This window comes from Pseudochaenichthys georgianus, chromosome 13, assembly GCF_902827115.2.
Source record: "Pseudochaenichthys georgianus chromosome 13, fPseGeo1.2, whole genome shotgun sequence".
Lineage (NCBI taxonomy): Eukaryota > Metazoa > Chordata > Actinopteri > Perciformes > Channichthyidae > Pseudochaenichthys > Pseudochaenichthys georgianus.
This window is the reverse complement of record NC_047515.1, coordinates 12259817-12280848: the sequence shown is the minus strand read 5'-3', so window position 1 is coordinate 12280848 and position 21032 is coordinate 12259817. Positions and strand designations below refer to the sequence as shown.

The following is a 21032-nucleotide window of genomic DNA, read 5'->3' as shown; positions in this document are numbered from 1 at the left end:
TGTATTCACTCAAATAAATACAAAATATAATAAAATAAACATTAAGGTGCAGCATTTCGATGAACTGAAATAATCTGTATTTGAACTGTACTGTTCTAGTACTCACAAAACATAAACTATTAGTTTTGGGTTTTTAATTATTATTCTATACACATAGGTGTGAGCAAGCTCTCTGATTGGTCAATAGGCGTGTTTGATTCCACGATCAAACAATGGTCAAATAGAACGTGCCTTTCACAACAAGTCAGTATCCCTCCGCGTCTGAGAAAAACGGTATACCGTTGGGCCGAAAAGCAAACTGCCTGCAGTTTGCTTTTCGAACTGGAACAAGAAAGCAAATGCCCGAATCAGCCAAGGCTTTTACCACCATCCAAGGAAGTCGGTGAAGCCTGGGGATGCGGTGTGGTATAGCATGGAGCCCTTGGGGGTGAACAGCCTGGGGTCCATGATGACCCGCATTAGTGAAGAGGCTGGCACTGCTACGCGTTACACAAACCATTGCGTCAGAAGCACCTGCATACAGCGGCTTGCGGAGGCAGGGTTGGAGGCCAGAGAAATCATGTCCGTTAGCGGGCATACAAATGAGTCATCGCTTCGCAGCTACTGGGCTCCATCTCTGGACAACAGAAAGATGTGGAGCAACGCGCTTTTTGCCGGTCCGGGACACGCCATGAAACGGCCACTGGAGGAAAGCTCTTCCGATAACCTACCCGTGAACACCACAGCACCACCTGCAAAAAAAGTCTGGCATGGAGTTCATGGAAGCTGTTTCAAAAATTGCACTTTTAATGGCAGCATGAACATCCACCTTCATTCTGAAGCCAAAATGTTAAATATGTAAATAAATAAATAAATAGCTAATTCAAGAATTGTTGTCAATAAATTGTTTTCAATAAATTGGTTAATAATATATTATTTACTATAATTATATCAATAACTGTAAACGGGGAAGCAGGAGTGTTCGATTGATCGGCTAGCGTTACCAAGGGAACTACTTTATAGGAACTACTTTCTGACGGAGATTAACTCAAGCAGAAAGCGTAGGTTTGGGAGCAAATTAGCCCACATTATGAAATAATTTTACGATATTGTTGATTACAATGATAGTTGGTGTTATAGAATCGCAATCATACACTTGAGGCCGTTCTTGAACGTCATTATTGGTACGACAGTACTGCGGCAGGACCGAGGCGCTTGCGCCGAGGTCCGTACGCGCCTGTACCAAAATGTTCCCAAACCGGAGACTTCAATGATGCTGGAGGATTTTCGAGCTCAACTTAATCTGCGTTCGCCATTTCGACAGTTCCTCAAATTACTGACTACATTTGAACGCATCCCTCTGACCAGCTCGTCCAATGAATTGACTTGCTCCCATTGCGTTGAACACAATGGGAGCAAATTACTCTGAATGCTGCGACGCAGCACCTGAGATTACTTCCAAGAAGTTGTTCACGTTCTCAATTTTTTACGTTTAACGTTATATTCGTTCGGTACACTTCGGTACACACGTGTACCGAACCGAAGGTACACGTACCCGTACCGAAATTATTCGGTACGGGTACGTGTACCGTTACACCCCTACCACGTAAGGATGGGTACTTGGATTGTTGGATGCCAAAATACCTATGCAGCAGTGGTTTCCAGCCTAGGCTCGGGCGCTTTCTAGTGTCACAAGATAAATCTTGAGGGGGTCTTGAGTAGACGAACGGTGTAGGAAAGAAGAACAATTAAAGCACTGCTACACTCCTCTGATCTGTGCATGTTTTGAGAAATATTGGACGCCTTAACCTTTTTGAGCTTCAAAATGATGTTCCAAAGGAATCTCTTTCACACATGGTTCCCTGTAAATTGATGGGATAACCTTCAGGCACCACTTGTGATTGCTTCTATTCACGTATGCAGACATTCTTGCTTGAAGCTGGAAATGGAGGTTACAGATGTCCTTAAATATCAATGTATTAAACATAACCCATGCAGGAAATGCTCCCGGACACTTCAGGTATAGACTGGTTGTGGGAAGGGACAATGGAGGGGATACCTCTTAGTTGAACAAACTCTAAGACATCTCAAATGTTACAAGTGGCCCTAACCAGATGCACATTTTTCGAAGGGTTCACATTATCTGCTTCCTCTCACCTGAGGCGGGGGCTGCAGCTGCCTCCTCCTCCCCACTGGGGACGCACTCCGTGTTTGCACGTTTGGACTTGGGGATGACGCGCTTCTTGAAGGAGGTCCAGATCTCGTTGGCGTGTTGCGTCACAGTCCCTCCTCCTGACGTGCTGCCTTCTCCTCCTCGCCTCCCTCAGCCTTCTCCACCCCTTCCTCGGTCTTGGCCTCCTCTGCTCCTTCCTCCACCTTGGCCTCCTCTCCTCCCTCAGCTCCTTCGGTCGCCGCCTCCTCGTCCGTCTTGTCAGCAGAGTCTTTGTCGGAGCCTTTGGCCTTGCCGCTGATGCCGACGATAGACGGGTCCCTCTTCAGGCCCTGGAAGGTCCAGGAGCGTTTCAGCGTCCACCTCTTCTGCCCCGACTCCTTGGAGTCCAGCGTGGAGGAGTCTCCGCCTCCTTCCTCCTTCGCATCTTCCCCTCCTCCGCTCTTCTTGTGCGCCTTCTGGGCCATGAGTTTCTTGAAGGAGTGCCAGCGTTTCATGTGCTTGGTGGTTGCTGAGGAGGTCGGTGCTTTCTGCTCTCCCTCTGCGCCTCCCTCTGCGCCTCCCTCTGCGCCTCCCTCTGCTTCTCCCTCTGCTTCCCTCCGCTCCTCCCGCCGCTCCTCCCTCCTCTATGGTGGAATCTGTAGTGGCGTTAAGTGCTTCGGGATCTTCCATACGGTCCAGGGACTTGGATCGAACCGTCTTCTTGGGTTCCGCGCCCTCCTTCTTGTCGGTGCTGCGATGGGAGAAGATCCTGGCCACTGGCTTCCTGATCATATCCCGGACCGTGGATTTAGACTCCGCCGGTTTCTTCTCCGCTTTCTTCTCCTCCTCTTTTTCTCCGTTTTCCGGAGCCTTCTCTGTTGCTGCATCTCCTTCTGCAACTCCCTCTGCTCCTCCCTCAGCCGCTGCGGCCTCCTCGCCTCCTTTCTCGCCCTCTTTCTCGCCCTCTTTCTCGCCCTCTTTCTCCCCTCCTTCAGCTGCGTTCTCCTCTCCTCCAGCGACTGTGCTTGGCTCTTTCTTCTTCCTTCCTCCCATCACCTTCCCCAAGCCGCTCTTGTTTAGGAAGGAGTCCAGGAAAGAGGTCTTGGGCTCGGCAGTTGAGGCACCTTCCGAACTCTGGGTGGGTGCCGCATCCTCACTGGCTGCTGCTTCTCCCTCCTCGGCTCCTGTCACTGCCGCTGTGTCGTTATTCACTGTTTCTTTGTTGTCGACAACCTCGCTGTTGACTGCGGTGCCATCCTTATCGACAACTTCACTGTTGACAGTCTCTGAGTTTGCATTGGCGTTGTTTGCCGGTTGCTCGGCTTCTGCCGGCTTGCTCTCTGGGGTTTTCCCGTCCTCCTGGACCACCGGCGCAGCGCTGGCCTCCGTCGCCGCCATTTCGGAAAGGGACAACAAATGATAACAAAACTAAAAGTGTGTTCCTTCCTTCCTTTCCTGGCCTTCTGCCCTCCTCTTCCTCTCTCTCTGGTGTTTCGTTCCTCCCGATGTGATGGCGCTCTCAGGTCATGAAGAGCAGGTCGGACAACAGTGTTGAGGAGGAAGGCTACTCAGCATCCTACTAGTCCTCTAAACTTCTGCAGAGAGAAACAGAAACGGGGAGAGAAAGAGGAAGAGGGAGGAGAAGAGGGGCAGAGAGAGGAAAGTCGCAGATGGTTAATAGTTGGAATCAACACTGACACTCAATTAGTCTGGTCTAGACTGTGCATTGAATGCGAAATGAAGTGTAACAAAATAAAGAATCTCATGGGAAATGCAATGCAATTATGTCTCCTAATCTGTCACACTTCCAAAATGCACACCCTGTGTGTTCGGATGTGACGCACACTCTTTTTTTTCTGATTAATGAAATGGCTGCAGGGGTTTTGGGAGATGCAAAACCTGCACCAGACAGCAGAAACAGCCCTGATCTGGTGACGGTCCCAATGTTCAAAATCGTGTTCTGTTTGTCTCATTCAGCTCAGACGCGTTATTTAGGAAACCGTTTCACTTATAAGTATTGCATAGTCATACAGTGGACTTTTTTCTGAAACAAATTTTAAATACAATATCCTGGCTGTAAGTCCCTATAGGGTCCAGCTCCTAACATATTTGATCCCAGGCTTCCCATAAAAACTAGCACCTTTCCTTTGACTCTTCATACTAACATCTACTACATTTCCCACATTTGAGAAAAGCCCCCCAGAAGCCACCGATTTCAGTTTGTTTCTTCGTTAATGAAATGCACCTAATGTAAGTTTGCTTTGGATAAAAGCGTCCAGCAAAATTAATGTGATGCGTTGTTAGCGGTGTATAGTGCCGTGTTATTGAAAAGTGAAACTTCTAGTGTTGTGTTCATGGTGAAGAAGGATAAATTCATTGGCGTCTTTTTGTCTTGTCATTGAATTAGTTGTAATACATATTGAATCGAAACTTCCCCTTTAAAACAGTCCCGCCTGGTTTGTAACACCTTTAGAGAATTTAATGAATGAATCTCGAGATCAATGAATCTATGAGTCACACGCTGATGTGGAGTAACCGGCTGTTCTGCTGTGAGAAGAGTCCAGACGTTAAGCGGAACACAGTCACACTCTCTCAGAGGAGAAGGTGAGAGTCAGGACTGAAGAGAGGCAGAGAGATTGCAGACAGGAAGGCACTCAGGTGGCACAGGGGGGGGGTCGGAGGAGGGAGCAAAACACAGCCAGGCAGACAGAGAGGGTGAGGTGTAAACACATACATCACATGCTCAGATAATCTCACTGTGATGTTGCCATAACTGACTGTCCGACCAACTGGATGGCTTACTGGTTGACTGGCTGCCACATTGGCCTGCTGGCTACACTGCGGCGCTCAAAACTGTTAAAAAATCGGTCAACTTTTGCCACAAAACAATAAAATGTCATCCAGAGCCGCATTGGCCAACAAAATACACACAGTCACACCACTCAACAGAATGTTGTTTTGCTGCAGATTTCGAGCTAGGGGATAGAATGAGCATTACCAAACATCGCTGGAGAGTTGCACAACCCTATATTGTAGTGTAATATGAACCAATAAGATGTGTCTGATGGACCTCGTAAGTTATACATCTATTACTTTTGGATGTTGTTTTTTATTCTCTGTCAAAGCGTCTTTGAGTTTTTAGAAAAGCGCTATACAAGTCTCATGTATTATTTTATTATTATTATTATTATTATTATTATTAACCAGACTTCCTTAAAATGTTAACACATCTTTGTACCTAAACTACAAATGTTCACCATCGTGCATCATTGCTGGTATTTATCTTGATAGTCTTCTGGAAGGTTGTTTATAACACTCTTTAAAGACTCAACTGTGAGGCTCATTGTTCAACTTGTTGATGTTTGTTTAGATCCAAGTCCATTACCAGGTTAAAAACGGGTCAGTTTAGCCAAATCCCACCAAAGTCGCCAACACAGCGGTCTTGCAAGGATACATGACCTGACCTGACGGGCTCTCAAACTACAGTATCCTGTTACATGAGTGGCCTCCTCCTCTCTTGTTTACTATTCTGAGTTTTAGCCTGTTAGCTCTAATTTAGCAGGGAGTCATTTATCCTCAATCCATCATATCCTAAAGGCCACAGTAGTGCTGCTCACGCTGGCGATTTTGGCTCTTCAGTTAGTTTTTGTTTGCATACGATAAACAAAGCAGCTGAATTTGGACCGAGATTATGAAGCCCTTCATCTTCTATTCCGCTAATCAATTATTCATCTTTTGCTGGCTATTATTGTCAAAATGTTGCACATGCTGCAGCGGATTTTGCTCTATTTCTTTTTTTTGAAGAATCTATTTGCGATGAGGATCACATTCATCTTGATAAACGACTGTATTGAAGGTTAATCGTGTTTTTGAGTCAATACAGCTCACAGTAGATCTTCAAAGAACCAACAGAATGCCTTGCCAGTAACATTGTCCAATAGTGGTGTGCTAAATAAACGTTTAATGTGTTTCACCCTCTCTTATAGTCCGTTGATCATCTTAACTGTGGATTCACTAGATTCATACGTTTTTTGATTTAAGGATGACTCAAACGGCGATACACTGAGGAATACAAATCCCTCACACTGCGTCTTTAAACAGACTTAAAGTCTTATTAATGTGAGTTTCTGCTGGATTCTCCCCAGCTGTCTGAGTCACGTTCAGCCACACGAGACCCAGCCCCACCATGGGCGTCTTTGTTTCGGTTTCCCTTTTTTTCCAGTTGATTTTTTTTTTTTTTTCTTGGTTGTTGGTGATTGCGCTGCTGCAGCAGAGGAGCATTGGCGGAGTGTTGGATGGCGAATGAGAGGCTGAAGCCTGAGGTGTTGGAACAGCATCAGACAGAGGAGGACGACAAAATGGAGGGAGGGATGGGAGGAAGAAGAGGAGGAGGGGGTGCAGGGTGGGAGGAAGAAGAGGAGTGGTGCCGACATGAGCTGATTACAAATCGTCTTTCAGTTTGTCTGTGCCTTTCATTCATCACCTTCGTCTTTCTATGTTTGTTTTTTCTGTCTCTTTTTAGTTGTGTCCCTTTCGGATAACTATATCTCCGTTTCGTTTTTTACCGACAATCACTGTCTCTCCTTCCATCTGTCTCTTTGCCTTTTTTACTTTCTGTTAATGCTTCAGTCTCTCTTCATTCTTCACCTTACTGGCTTCTTTCGGTCTCGCTTATCGTAGTCTTTATCCGTCTCTTCTGTTTTGCATTTTTTTCTCTCATTTACCTCCATCTGTCTATCCGTATCACTCTTGTACATTTCCCCCAGTCAGGCTTTATCTCTTGTTCAGGCATTTCTGACAATTCAACTTTTTATATAATTATAGCACAAAGCATAGACAATGCTAAGGTTCCCGTAACCTCATTACAAAGTCACATTTAACTAAGACATTTTTGACATTGATGTCAAACAACATGGGTTCTGCAGTTTTAACACTTAAAAGCCACCTGCAGACATTGAACTGTGTCTGAGAAATACGATTGTACATGTTAAATCCTGTAATCACTTGTTACAGTAAAGTAGCCAGATTTAGGTTAACCTGTTGTTCATATATTAAATTACAATGGGACAGGAAGCAGCGGGATGCCAGTCACGTTATGAGTTGTGTGGTCATTACGTGTACAATACAGATTGAGTTACTGTCTCTCTTGTGTGACTAATAAAGCCACAAGCTGATTTATATTTCCATTTCTGGACTGAGACACAATTAACTGTCAACTCTGTCGCCTGGAAATTAAGTTTATCTACTAATTTGAACAGCAATTATGTCTTGAGTAAAATGGATTCAAATGTTTTACATAATGAGGAAACATTTTTCATAATACAAAGCCACAAAATGCCCACTAACAATAGGCTTCATTTATTTTCCGCCTGACGTGACTAATGATTTGTTAATCATGATGGTAGCCATGTTGAGGCAACTCGAATTTTGACCAAGGTTAAGGAAGGACCACAGGTGTCAAACTCCTGAGCTCTATGGGCCCACACACCCTGACCAGGAACCCATAACACACCTACGTAGTTAATATAACAATTACAACTGTTTTCCATTGCAAATGTTTTATTGAAGATTTTGGAAAATCCAATGTATTATTATCCATTGATTATTATGTATGTTAGTATTTGCCTGAATTCCATTAGAGTTACAGAAAAAAAGAATATCACATTTTTTCTAAAATATACATTATTTTTGGAAAATTCACCATTATGCCTTCCATCTGTTAAAGGACATGGGTGTAAAAGGAATACTGCTTAAAAAATCACCACATCCTAAGCATTTGCTAAACATCTGTGCTTGAGTTCAAATACAATAAAACATTCTATTTACATTTATTTTCTGTTGTCTTAGTTTGCATATTTGGTATTGAAGAGTTAGCAATATTTAACTTTTGCTTACAGGTTGCACATACACATTTGGAAATTGTCTGAAGGTAGCGAAAGACTCAAAATGAAAGCAGTTCCAAGTTTTGGCTGTAGGTGGGGACATTGACGTGTAACTGCAGCTGTGACACTGACTTCCTGTAGTTTTCGCCTATTCGCAGATGTTGAGACTGAACAGCTGTCTCTAGGGGAAAATGTAAAGCCTGGCAAGGCCACCTGTGCATAACCTCTGAATCAGGACCAATCTTCCCTCTACAATGTAAATATTCCACTACAATGAACATGTCTTCACGGATTTACTCTGTTGATATGAAAAGGCTTCTGGAAGCAAACAGCTCCTGCTGCAGATAACTTTAATGCAGTCATTCTGAGCTTCCTGGGTGCATTCCCAGCTGCATGTGTTTTTTACTCTCTGATGACAATCTAATCCCCCGGTTAATGCAGCTTTAATGGGGGTCAATGGTGAGGTGGCAGAGTGGCCAATCACTGTTTCCCTCTTCACACTGTGATAATAGCCCTCCCTCTTCACACCTTACTGCTATCAACATGTCCTCAAACCCACTGCATTCACACACCAGCTAAACCCTTTGTGGTGCAGATGTGGCATCATTCAGTGCCTGAATGCAAACAGCATGGTTCCTGAGCTGAGAGAATAGTGGGCTGTTAGAGGAAGCTCAAAAGCAGAATGTGTGTGATAAGATAGGATCTTGTCTTGAAGCAGTTCCAGTACAAAGTAGGAAAGAAGCAGCAAAAATACCAATGAGCAGTTAACCAGAATCGATCTTTCACTCCATACATGCGATCACCACAAACAGTCAGACCTGTTCAGTTGGTGTTTAAAGAGCTGCTCCATGAGAGAGGAAGTTACATTTAACTTATTTGTAGTCCCATCGTTCAAAGAACTTACCACTATAACTTAATTTATTTCCTTCAGTTAATCATTTGTACGAAATTGAGACAATGACTTCTTGGATTTGGCCCATCCTTTCTCTATTGCACATAGATGTCATAATTTCACAACAAAGTACTTGAAAATATCACTATCTTGAAAATTCTATGAATTAAAGGAAAAACATTTGTAATAAAAAGCATAATGAGCACAGTCATTTGAAATTTGGTACAACAAATTGTTATGATTTTCTTTTCTTTTCAGTATTACCTGCTAGGCTCCATAATATTTCTAAAATAAGACTGTTCAAATTAAAGCTCAAACTAAAGGGCACTGGAGGACTTGAGCCTTTTTGAAGCAACAATGACTCTGAAAATGTATGAAGGTGACATTCCAGGTGATGTATGGAGCCGTACTTGTAAAATATGCAGCTGGGAACACCGAGAGACCGCAGCATTTTGTAATAAAAATAACCAGTCAAATGAAATGAAATCAGGCTTTCAGGGAACCCGGTCCAGTCAAAGTGTTCACACTCCACAGAGCTGTCGGAGTTACAGTGACGTCACCTCTCCCTCCAGGGCAGAGGGACACAGTAGCTGCTTTGGGAATTGAACATGTGACCGCTCAGACTGAGGCTAAGCGGAGCGGAAACTGTGTCCGCACCGAGACGAGAGCAAATCGTATTCATTTGTGCAGTTCATACAACGAGCAGCCTTAATCAGGTCGTTCACAGGAGCCTGACAGCGATCCTGTGACCGGACGAAATATCTGAGGGGAGGCGTAGAAACATGTTTCCCAAGACCACAGCGTCTAATCAGCACATACTAAATATGACATACACTGAAAAACTGACATTGACTGTAATTAAATGTATTATGTTAATGGCCTGAATCTGAACATGTCGTAGACAATCCAAGAATTGGCCATGATCCAAGTGAGGGAAGTGCAGAATCAATCTCAATCTGTCTTTCACAACTTCGAGGAGACGGCCAGAATGTGTATTCCATTATCTACCTTTGTCTAATCCATTGTTTCAAGACTAAACTGACTCACAAAAGCGGAAGTCACGCAGAGAGACTTGGGATGCATCCAGAAGGCGGAAATGACTGCAAGCTTAGCTCTCAGTGTGGCCATTCAGAACGCTTTGTACAACAGACTTGAACCACTGGTCATAACCATAGATCCGTTGTTGCATTCGGGTGGCTAATGGCTTCACTATTAGCCATTAGGTTTCTTTAAAAACTATCTCCAGCTGCTTGGTTTGGATTTAATCCCCATTTCTGATTGGTCACAGTGGAGAAATTCTGATGATGCACAGTGCACGTAGTGCAACTTCTGCTTTTTTTAAGATTTAGCTGTTGCACCAAAACACTTTAGCCTCATTTTCTTCCATTGAAGATAGTTGAGTCTAATGATACTGGAAAGATTCCCGAAGAGCTTGAATCCAAAGCCCGCTGAACTTTCATAGCCACACAATAGAATCCTTGATCCAAACTGTTATAACATCGAATCAATTGTTCCTCGGTCCAAGGGAAAACGGTCACTGTTCCCAAGGTTTTTTACTGAACAATCCTGCTCTCAGACAAACAAATTGATCTTGCAACAACTCCTGCTGGAATTCTATACCTTCTGCAGACTTTGAGGGTTTGATGCAGCAGGTTTGTTAAATTATATCTCTAGGATTATTTTATGAACCGTTTAACCTGATCTGGACACATTTCCCCCCCTCCAAATTCACACAAAAATGCTCACTTTGCAGTTCTGGAATCATTACTTTTAGAGGTTAATTATGCAGCAGGGCAAAACTATAGACTGTAATCTGGCATCAACCCTACCAACACATGCCAGATGACGGTAACATTCGTTTGTCAAATCAATCAAAAACATAGCTTTATCACTTATATCACTTTGATTACCTGGTCAGGTCTGATTAAATCTTTGTTCTTTGCTTGTTGTGTCCAAGCAAAAACAAATGCTTCTGATTGAAGACAATGAGCAATAAGCACACATCTCCTGTTCTTAAGTAGACTTTATTTCTGTACCCGTACATGTAAATCAGTGAAATCCGTCTTAGCGCTGTTAGTTAAATGGTTTCATCTCAGTAAGATAAATGAAAACAAGCTATTACGAGCTGCTAGTTGAACCATTATTGTTGGAGCTGATGGTTAATATATCGTCCTCTTAGGCCCTAGCCACACGAGGACGATAACGGTCGTATCCGCTACAGTTCTCTATCATATAGACGGTTCGGCCACACGAGGCCGACATGGAAACATATAAAACGATAACGATAACGGGTCCCTAGGTGGGTAGATCTGCGAACTAAACGCTCTGGGGGGCCAAACGGCTCCGTGTCTACGCCCTATACGATCATTTCCTGATAACGTTGAAGCAATAGCCCCGCCTCTCCCCACCTCTCCTGCTCAGTGATCAGCTGCTGGGCTGTCAGAAGAGGGGGAGGAAAAGAGAGGCTCCGTTTTTTATTCTTATATAGAGTCGTTATTCATTTGTTTTAAAGCTCAATAAATAACAAAGAAGACCTCTGAACGCCACTTTTCAAATGTTGGCCGGAAGATTTAAACTTTAACGGACATGTTGACTGGCGAAAAAAAGTCTAACTGAAACTCTACTGCACGGTTCCCTCGTCCATTGGAAGAGGCGGAGAGGTGGGTGTTTGTCATCTGCTGGTGGACTACTGGAGAGATATACAGCAGGAGCAAACGCTTGCCTCGGGGAGGGAGAAAAAGAGCCAGAGCGTCCACAGCGGAGAATAAACAGAAGGGCAACCATGCATGGGAAGTCTTCTTCGCTGCTTTTGTGGCAGACTACAGCGCCACTTACAGGCCCGGCATATGTACTACAGCGTCTCCAGCGCTCTTGAGCGGTCTCGTGTGAACGTACACGTTTCTGGTGCCTGTTGCGTGTGGACGGAAGACTTTTTTGATAACGATTTTGGTCCGTTTGCGTTATCGTCCTCATGTGGCTCCAGCCTCAGTTCCTAATGGGTTGACGTTTAAGTAATTTGGCCTTTTCATTTTCTTCAATGGTAGACATATATTTGTCCAACCAACGTTGTCAAAATCCCAAAGTATTCTATTGCCAATGGTTTGATAAAAGACAAAAGCAGCAACTCCTCACATCAGAGAAGCTAGAAGCATAGAATTATTGACATTTTTCTTGGTAAATAATTCATCGCTTATCAAAAAGGTTGTTGATTTAGTCTTGGTCTATTAACTCATTTTAATGGCACTCCTGCTAATCTGCTTTTGGCCAAACAAAGGAGGCTGCCAGCAATTGAAGCTCCCTTCTCGTCTTCTCTTTGCACAGATTTTTTTAAATGTTCAGCGATGATTTCATTGGCATCCAAAAGCTAACATGGAGCATGTATGAGCGAGGCTGGCACGGCAAGCTTCAGCCAGATAAACTGTTGTTGTTGCTATGGATTATGGCCCTGTGTGTTCCTGTGACAGATTGCCCTCTGAGGGGACATACTGGCCTTTTAGTGTAAAGGTATTAGGCCAAGGTCTAATCCAGAGCAAGGAGAGCAGCCAATGTAAACTGGATTCAGCCCATGGGATGACACACCACTCAGTCTATCCCTCTCTCGTCCCTAGGGCCTATTTTGTCTCTCTGATTCTATCCGAGATCCTCCCTCCAATAAGTCTTTGTCATTCTTTTGTGTCTGTCACTTATTTTCACATTTTATAAGTGACACAGTCTGGTATTTCTCTTATCGTCAAGAATGCATCCACAGCCTGATATATCTTCATCCTCTGTGCCACAGACCTCCATTTTTGTCCAGAAACAAAGTGTTCCACCTCTTTTGCATGATTATTCCACAGTTCTCCGACCACAAACGGAATACAGAACACTTCCGACGGAAAACCTGTGCCGTAAATGTATAGAGATCCATTTTGACTAAATCCCAGATACTCACAAGAGCACTAAATGTGGATCACTTCACCGCTGAAAATAGTCCCAAACAAACAAGCTTATTCCTCCTGATGTATAAAAGCGACAACAATGAGATGTTTTAGGAATTTAGCCTTTTTTGAAAAAATATGAATATTTTGGTTGTATATTTTAATAATGTACGTCCTCAGTAGGATCTAATGGGCATTGAGCTGTCAGAGAGTAGACGGATAAACAAGTTGGCTGGGTTTAGACATGGGATATGTTAAAAATAGGATATCAATTTTCTGCAAAAGTATCTTTTAAGCAAAAAATATAAAGAGTCCAGCTTCTTCAATGTAAAAACAGCAGTTTTTCTCTATGCTGTATTAAATTAACTTTGTATTTCTAGGGTTGATAAAGATATGGGCTTACAGCGAAGATGATAGACTGTTGATTCATCAGGTGATCAAATATTTTGGATCAGTCCTGGCAATTTTAAGTTGCAGCCTTTTAAATCTGCATTGTCGTTCTCTGTGATCTTTTTTTCAGTAGTAATGTGTTGCTCAATTCTTGCAGATTTCCTATCCCTTTAAAGACGATGTGTGTGTGTCTGTGTTAGTGTGAAATCTGCCTGAAGCAGCTGCTTGAAAAGTTTGAGCTGAATTGATGTTTTTTTTCATGGCCTTTTTACCATGCAGACCTATTTTCAAAATACAACTCCCTTATTATCCCTGCTGTTGTACTTTGGCATGGGAAGTAGGGTTGGGAGTGATCAGAAAGGCTTTCATGTGCACTGCTATCAGGGTCCACTTATTTTCAACCCAGTTCGTCCTGAAAATAAAAAACCGTTGAGCAAGGTATCTTTGTGCTAGTTCCCAGCAGTGTGTTTGCTCATGGGTAATCTGCAAATAGAAAAAGAAAGAATGAGGATGACGTTTTGAATTTTGAATTTTCCCCCCAAAAATCTATTAAACAATAATGAACTAGAGCCACAACGATAAGCGCATGATTAGTCAGTCAACAGATATATCAAGTACATATCTTTAGGGTTTCTAATGACAAAACATGATATTTAAAAAAGTCTATTTGGGCTTTTAGAAACTGGGATGGATCTATAAAATAGTCGGTATATGATTAGATATTTCAAATAATCGTTGGAATCTGTTCCCTCCTATTTATCCATTAGAAGTTGCCTTTTGATACCTCTGCGAAGGAGGTTATGTTTTTTGTCAGTTTTTCTGTTTGTAAAACTATTTGTAGCCATTTTTGTGAAACGTATTGGAAAAAGGTTGCAAGGTCTAAGGAATAACCAATACATTTTCTGGATTTGGACCAAATCTTGGGGTAAATAAACGTATGATGTTTCAATGTAGTTAACATTGCAAGATCGGGCCTTCTTGCTGCATTCAAGTAACAAAGGAATAGTTTGAAAAATGAGTACGAAAGTTTGTTAAACGCTCTGAGCAATTAAATTCATGATATTCTTTTCTCTTGAACGCAATGGGACCAATCGGGAAACATGTGGATGCAGCATTGGATGAAGGCGTACCTCTGCGCTCTCTGAGTGCCATTCCAGTGTTATTTAAATAACAGATTATGCAGCAGGACTCCTGGATGATGTAATGTTACAGAGACTGCCCTTTAGCCACCACATACCTCCACCACCCTCCCTGCTGATGTGTCCTCGAGGAGAACCCTACAACCTGCATGCAGGCTGTAGTCCCTCTCACACTGCAGCTGACCTCAACCTCTGACCTCTGAAAGTTCAGGGTCTGCAGGGGAAAGAAGCTTTCCCTGCAGGAAGCAATAAAGTTTCAAATTACATGACACTTGATTTAAGCCTGTTAAATCCATCAGACGGATCAGGAGAGGCTGCACGCAAGCTCTCACACAGGTTAACATGTGAAGGAAGCGATACAGAGAGCAGCTCAGAGCGGGAAAACACATCCACCACCACACCCTCAGAGCATGACAACACGAGCGTAATCAGGATTTAACCCCGTCATCCCAGCTGTAGTGCTCGGCTGCTTAACTTAACAGGTTTGAGTTAACTCCCAGTGAACTCACTATCACACTTACCTGACCAAAACACCACTCAATTATTGAACAGAGTATGTGATTCCACCTAATTTAAGTGTATTTTCACCACTTAATAAGTGAACAAGTCATAAAAGAGTAGTCGATAGCAGCTTGTAGTAGCAGGTAGCCAATAAAGACAGAGGAACAGACTAAAATGGATAGTTAGCCAATAATAATAATACTATGTCTTTGTGTTTAGCATCCAAGGCTGTCACATGATTTAAAAAAAATGCTGAGGTCATGATGTTTTGTGACTGACCAGGAAATGTTACAGTTGAAAAGTGGACGAATCAATGCTTTTGATGTCAAATGTGAAGAGTCCTTTCTTAACCGATCAAACGTATCCGTGGTACTTTTCATATTGCTTTGCCTGTTATCATCAGTAAACTATTAAATTAATTAATTCCAAACCTTAACCTACTACAACTATCTGCGTCATTTACAACAAAACAAATGGGTTTGATGTATTCAGCTGTAATTTAAATATTGATCTGTATTACTACTGTCTTTGGTTACCAACTGTTAACCGTTTTCTGCAGAGGAGGCAGAACAAATGTCACCATTATCCACAGATAAATCAAAATTGATTCCGATATTACTGCCCGCTGCAGGAAATATCCAAACGAAAGCACTCACATTTCAAAATGGTCTGGAAGGCTGAAATTGTGGGCAACTAGGAGGAGAGATGCACCATGGAGCCAAATCTCCACCATTTACTGCTTCCAAAAATACACCTTCATTCCAACTGTTTCTTTCTGTAACAACCCAGTTTGCTATAATTCATTATTCAAAATGGATACAGTAGAATAAGGGACTTTTAACAAATAGTGTTAGGCCCGTCACTTAAATGCAACTTATTTCTAATGTATTCCAACAAAAAGCAAACGGACATGAACCCTGTTTTCATCTGTCACTTTTCACGATAACAACCAGAGGTGGAAGAAATACTGTAAAAATGTACAGTATAACAATCTCGCTTCTCCTTACTTGGTTGGACATCACTTTGTAAAAATGAGCTCAAATCAGGCATGACCTAACACTAAGGCAACACAATTACTTATGCTGTCGATGTCTAAAACAATAGAAAATGAAATAGATACAATTAATTGTTAACCTTTGTCAGATCAGTAAGGGACTGAAAGGCCCATTGTTCCAAAATACTATTTGTCTGAGACTCTCATTTCAAACACCAATTTCCCCTGATGGCCCTTTGTTTTTAAAAAAACAAACTCTGCTATTATGGTATTTTTAATCTGATTGGTTAAAACTCATTGCCCTGTTTGTTGGATTTGTTAAGTAATGGCATGAGGAGTGAGATTGGTGAGGGTCCAGGAAGGAATATCATAGTAAACCAATCAGAAGCAATGTGGGTGGGTCAAGCCTTTGCCATTATTCTGCATAATAATTAGCCATGTGCTTCAGTTTTTTGCAGGGATGGGCTTTTGGATAAATGGACTTTTTTTCCACCAGAGGTTTATACATTTTGAAACTTCAACAACCAACCAAAAATCAACCGGAAGCTTTCATCCAGTCATAACAGATTGGTCAAGTAAAAATGACTTTAAGACACATTGAAGACCAAGATTTATTATTGGAAGTTACATCGAGATGAATTTACCTATTTTAGGCTAAAAATATGTTTATTGTGTTTGTGTTTTGTGTCAATTTACATTTACATTTTCAGCTTCCACCAACCGTAATCTGGAAATAAATACTTTTATTAATAGAATATTTCTATTCTAGAGTTGACTCTCACCTCTAATTCACCATTATCAAATCCTAATCCACATCTTAGATTAGGGAGAACTAAATTGAATACATTACCAATGACAACCCTGGTTATAAAACTCCAAAATGACATGTTAACAGCAAATCAGCATTACAATATGAATTCAGATATAAATTGGGGCCATCAGATGCCCCAGTGTTCAACTGTTCATGTCCAGAGCCCTAAACTCACCCAGATGAGGCATTCTCTTGTTCCTACCAATGACCCAACAGCTCATCCACCTTCATCACACTATAGGCATTCCTCACAACAAGCCCGCAGTTTAAAGGGACATTCTCTGTTTTCCCCTCCCTGTCCATAGTGGCATCATTATAAGAGCCTATTATGGCGGTACAGAGGACAACTCACAGACTAAATGCCTTGTTTCTGTCCACCATGGGAGCCTTCTATAGAGCCGCAACTCCCTCCTTCAACAGAGAGGCCCCTTCATTACACTGCCCCCTCCTCCCCCTCCCCTCTCATCCTCCTCCTCATCTCCTCTCACTCTCTTCTCCCTCAGACACAGACAAGCCTTTATCTGCCCATCATGTGCTCGCTCTCTCTTTCTCTTTTTTCTCCAGCCTGACCCTGTTTTCCACAGTGAACAGGCATGCCGGTTAGGATTTGGGGGTTGGGGGGCTGGGACTCACACACATGCAGAGCGGGAGGGAAAAGGCTGATTTGGAAAGCCAGCTAAATATTTTATCCATGGCCACGCTATCTGTCTGTGTAGCTTAATACCGATTTGATGTTATCTCCTAAGTCCTTCCAGCAGAGGTTTTCTTTTTTCTGATCAAATAATCTCTTCGTATCTGCTGGGAAATATCTAAACAGTGCACCATGTCATCTTGCTGTCTTTTTTGTATCCCCTGTTTAGATGTTGGACTGTACATCAGCCAACAAGGCTAACAACCACCATTATGAAGTTGAATCAACAATGAAGCTGCACCAAGCTACTATTGTCAATATCAAATAATCTGTTCATTATTATACTTGTTAAGACATTCACCATCTGGTCTAAAAAAAACATCCGAAAACCTCCATCCCATATTCCCAAGTCCCAATGGACATCATTAAATAACTTGTTTTGTGCGACAAACACCCAGAAACAAAATATGATCTCTCCAACCCTGTAAAAAATCTTCAGCAGGCCAGTTATTGAAATAACTTGTGGCTCAGCCTTGTTCAGAACCTTTCTCTTTATGTAGTCCATATAGTTATCAAAGCTTCCTTGGATCACAATTAAGTCAATCTGAATTACAGAAAAATGTGTACCAAAATCGTCTTGGACATATCAGTTCAATGCCACGGGAAAGGACTTCATTGAGTAATAGAACAATCTTAACATTTATAGGTGTTTTGTTCCCGCCCATTTATTACAAATCCTAATAAATTACAAACATTCTAAAAGATGTTCTACACCTTTCAGGCATCTGATGGGTTTCCCTTACCATTTTCTTACAGAATGAAAACCAACCTGCAAAAAGAGCTCCTGGAGCTGCATGAACAGTGACAGTGTATTGAAGACTTCACACCACAGTATCTGCCTTCACCGCTCAACCATGGCATACCATTGGTCCGACCTCATTACCCATCGGGCGCGTTTCAGAAGCATTTCAGAAGCGGAGCGTCTTGCGTGCCGGCTCGCAGTTTTTGTTGATTTGGGCATATTTCCTGGACAGGCTACTTTGTACAGACAAAGTTAATAATAATTGTAATATTCCAGTTATAAACGGCATGAATCAAAGATGTGTTGCTGTATTTTAGTGGTAAGAAAATGCATTCATCATCATAATTATTCTATATATATAATGTACACAGTGCCTGTAAACCGGAGGAGAACGCTGGCATTTCTCCTCCTACTTGAAAGACTACGGAGGGATAGGGTCTGCAAAATGTGTTTATTTTGGGGATTGATGGATGCTCTGACCGGTCCACTTCCTGCCCGGCGCTATGGAACACGTTGCGTCGAAAATAGACTTGCATCCTATTTTTAGTGGAGCCCAGCGCCGAGATGCTTCTGGGACGCTTCTAGCCATAAACGTGGCGCGTCTGGTGAAATAGCACCCATTGACTAGAGTGGCCACGATCGCTGTGAACACCGCGGCAGACGGACCCGGTGGAATCTAGGGGTAACAGATGCTGTGCAGAATGATCGTCAGCCATTCCAAACATGGGTGATTCAGAGTTAATAGGCCAAACAAAGATCACAACAGCTAACACTTTAAACTTGTACATTTAATGAAAGAAAAACATTAACCTTGGGGGTAAACCCAGAGGTGCGACTTCTCTCTGCAACAGCGTGTTAAGGTCCTTACACACCAAGCACATTTTCGCCGTTGATAGATGTCAGGCCGTCGATGAGCGCCGTGTCGCCCTACTCAGATTGGTGTGTACTGCCACGTCGTGTCTTTTCTGCCGTGCCGGACACCTTCCGTCGCCGATTCGACATGTTTGAATCGGGAGGCCGTCGGCCCAAAGAAAACACTCCTGATTGGCTGTTCAGGCTGATCGAATCAGTGCATGAGAAGCGAAACGGAAGTGAGGGACCCAAACAAACATTTCATGTAACTCCAGCTCTCGACACAGGTTCGGGAAAGCCCCATGAGCTTCTCGCTGTAGAGTGAAAATGGAACGCCACACGCTATTTGTTGTTTGTTTATATCACGCAGTCTGTTTCTTCTTCTCTCGGTTATCACGCAGTCTGTCTTCCGGTTGTTTACCTCTTTTGAATGACGAATACACACTACCGCAGCCTGCTGGTAGGAGAGTTATTGCCACTCACGCATATGCGCAGTTCGTACGTTCTTCTTGCCGTCGGCTGAAGTCTTTGCGGTGTGTTCCAGTGCGAAACGTGGCCAAGACGCAGGAGACGTGAGCCGATGTTCCGTCGGGACGTGTTCTTGGTGTCAGTTTGGTGTGTACGGAGCTTTAAATCAGTGTGACTTGGCTCCTCCAGCAACTCATTGATTGGGGGAAAAGGCAAAAGAGGCCATGCGAAGCGAAACCTTACATTCCAGTCAAAACCCTGCACGGGTTAATGAAGTGAATCGTCTGCGCAGGCTGCCTTTATATACTGCACCGAATTGAAAAACCCCTCATGATGTGCATGTGACCAGGGGAAAATGCAGCTGTACATTACTGAACAATTTCTCCTTTTCTTGCCACTCGCGGTCGCCATGTTGGCTTTCCTAAATAACCGTTTTTTTCCTCCATCATTTTTGCCATTTTGCTGGCGTTCACGTGGCGGACCGTGAATGCCCCCCCCCCGCATTTCACCCACCCTTATCAGATCCTTTAGTTTGTCAACTAACCTCTAACATGTCTCCTATATTTTCCCTCCAGTTTCTCCTCTTTTTCCAATTCTGCCTCCAATCCTCACTGAAAAACTGAACGATGACTTTAATTACATTGACTATGTCAACAGAATTCACATAATTGCATGAAGTTAATTGAAAGCAATAATATTGAGTGTAAATAACAAATATTTAATGTTATTTCTTTCAACTAACATAATAGAGTTATGGGGAATCTCTTGACATAATACATTCAGTTTTTTCAGTGCTTCCATCTCCCTTTACTCTCTTTAAGCCCCCTTCTCCTCTTTCCTTATCTCTCCTGTCCCTTCTCTGTCTTAACCCATTTCTTTGTCCCTATATACTTGTCTTCACTCATGTTCTCTATCTTCCTTTTATCTGCCGTTTGAATGTATTCTCCTCCACCCACCCCCTATTGATATTTTTCTTCTTCCTGCCTCGTGTTATTCCTGTCTTCTTAAACTCTTGTTTATGTCCCCTTCTCAAGATGTTCCCTTGCTGTCCCTATTCTTACTCCTCTATATCAGTCCTTATTTTACTCTCCATCAATGTCCTCTTCTTGTTTTAACTAATAATTTCCTCCCTTTCCTCCGTTCACTTATCAACCTTCCTCCCCCCTTTACTGTCCAACTACACTATTGTCCTCCTGCCCATTTCCTTTAATTTGTCTCATTTCCTGCCCTTAACCCTCTTTGTTTATATCCTCATTATATCTCCTATTACTGTCTATTGGCATTTTACATTCTTTTATCCTTTAGTTTGTCCTAACTTACTCCCATTCTCAATCTTTCTTTCTTTCTCGTACGTTTTTCTACTTTCTCTTCCCTTTAAAGTTACCATCCATCCTTTGCTCATCTTTTTGCTCTACGTCATGTTCATCTTTATATCTCTTATTCTCGTCTGCTTTTACATCACACTCTTCTCTTTCCTTAATCTGTCCCATCTTCAATTATCACCCTTTAAACCATTTTTTTTTAAATTGGCTTGTCCTCATTGTTTTAATCCAATTATTTGAACTGCGCACAATCTTTAATGTAATGATGAATTAATTTATATTTTGTTTGTGTATGTGTGT

General features: G+C 42.5%; 1 pseudogene; it reads right to left on the bottom strand.

Moving 5' to 3' along the window:
* Positions 1-360: 360 nt before the first annotated feature.
* LOC117456972 (myristoylated alanine-rich C-kinase substrate-like) overlaps positions 361-21032 on the bottom strand; it is a 23332-nt pseudogene continuing 2660 nt past the window's right edge.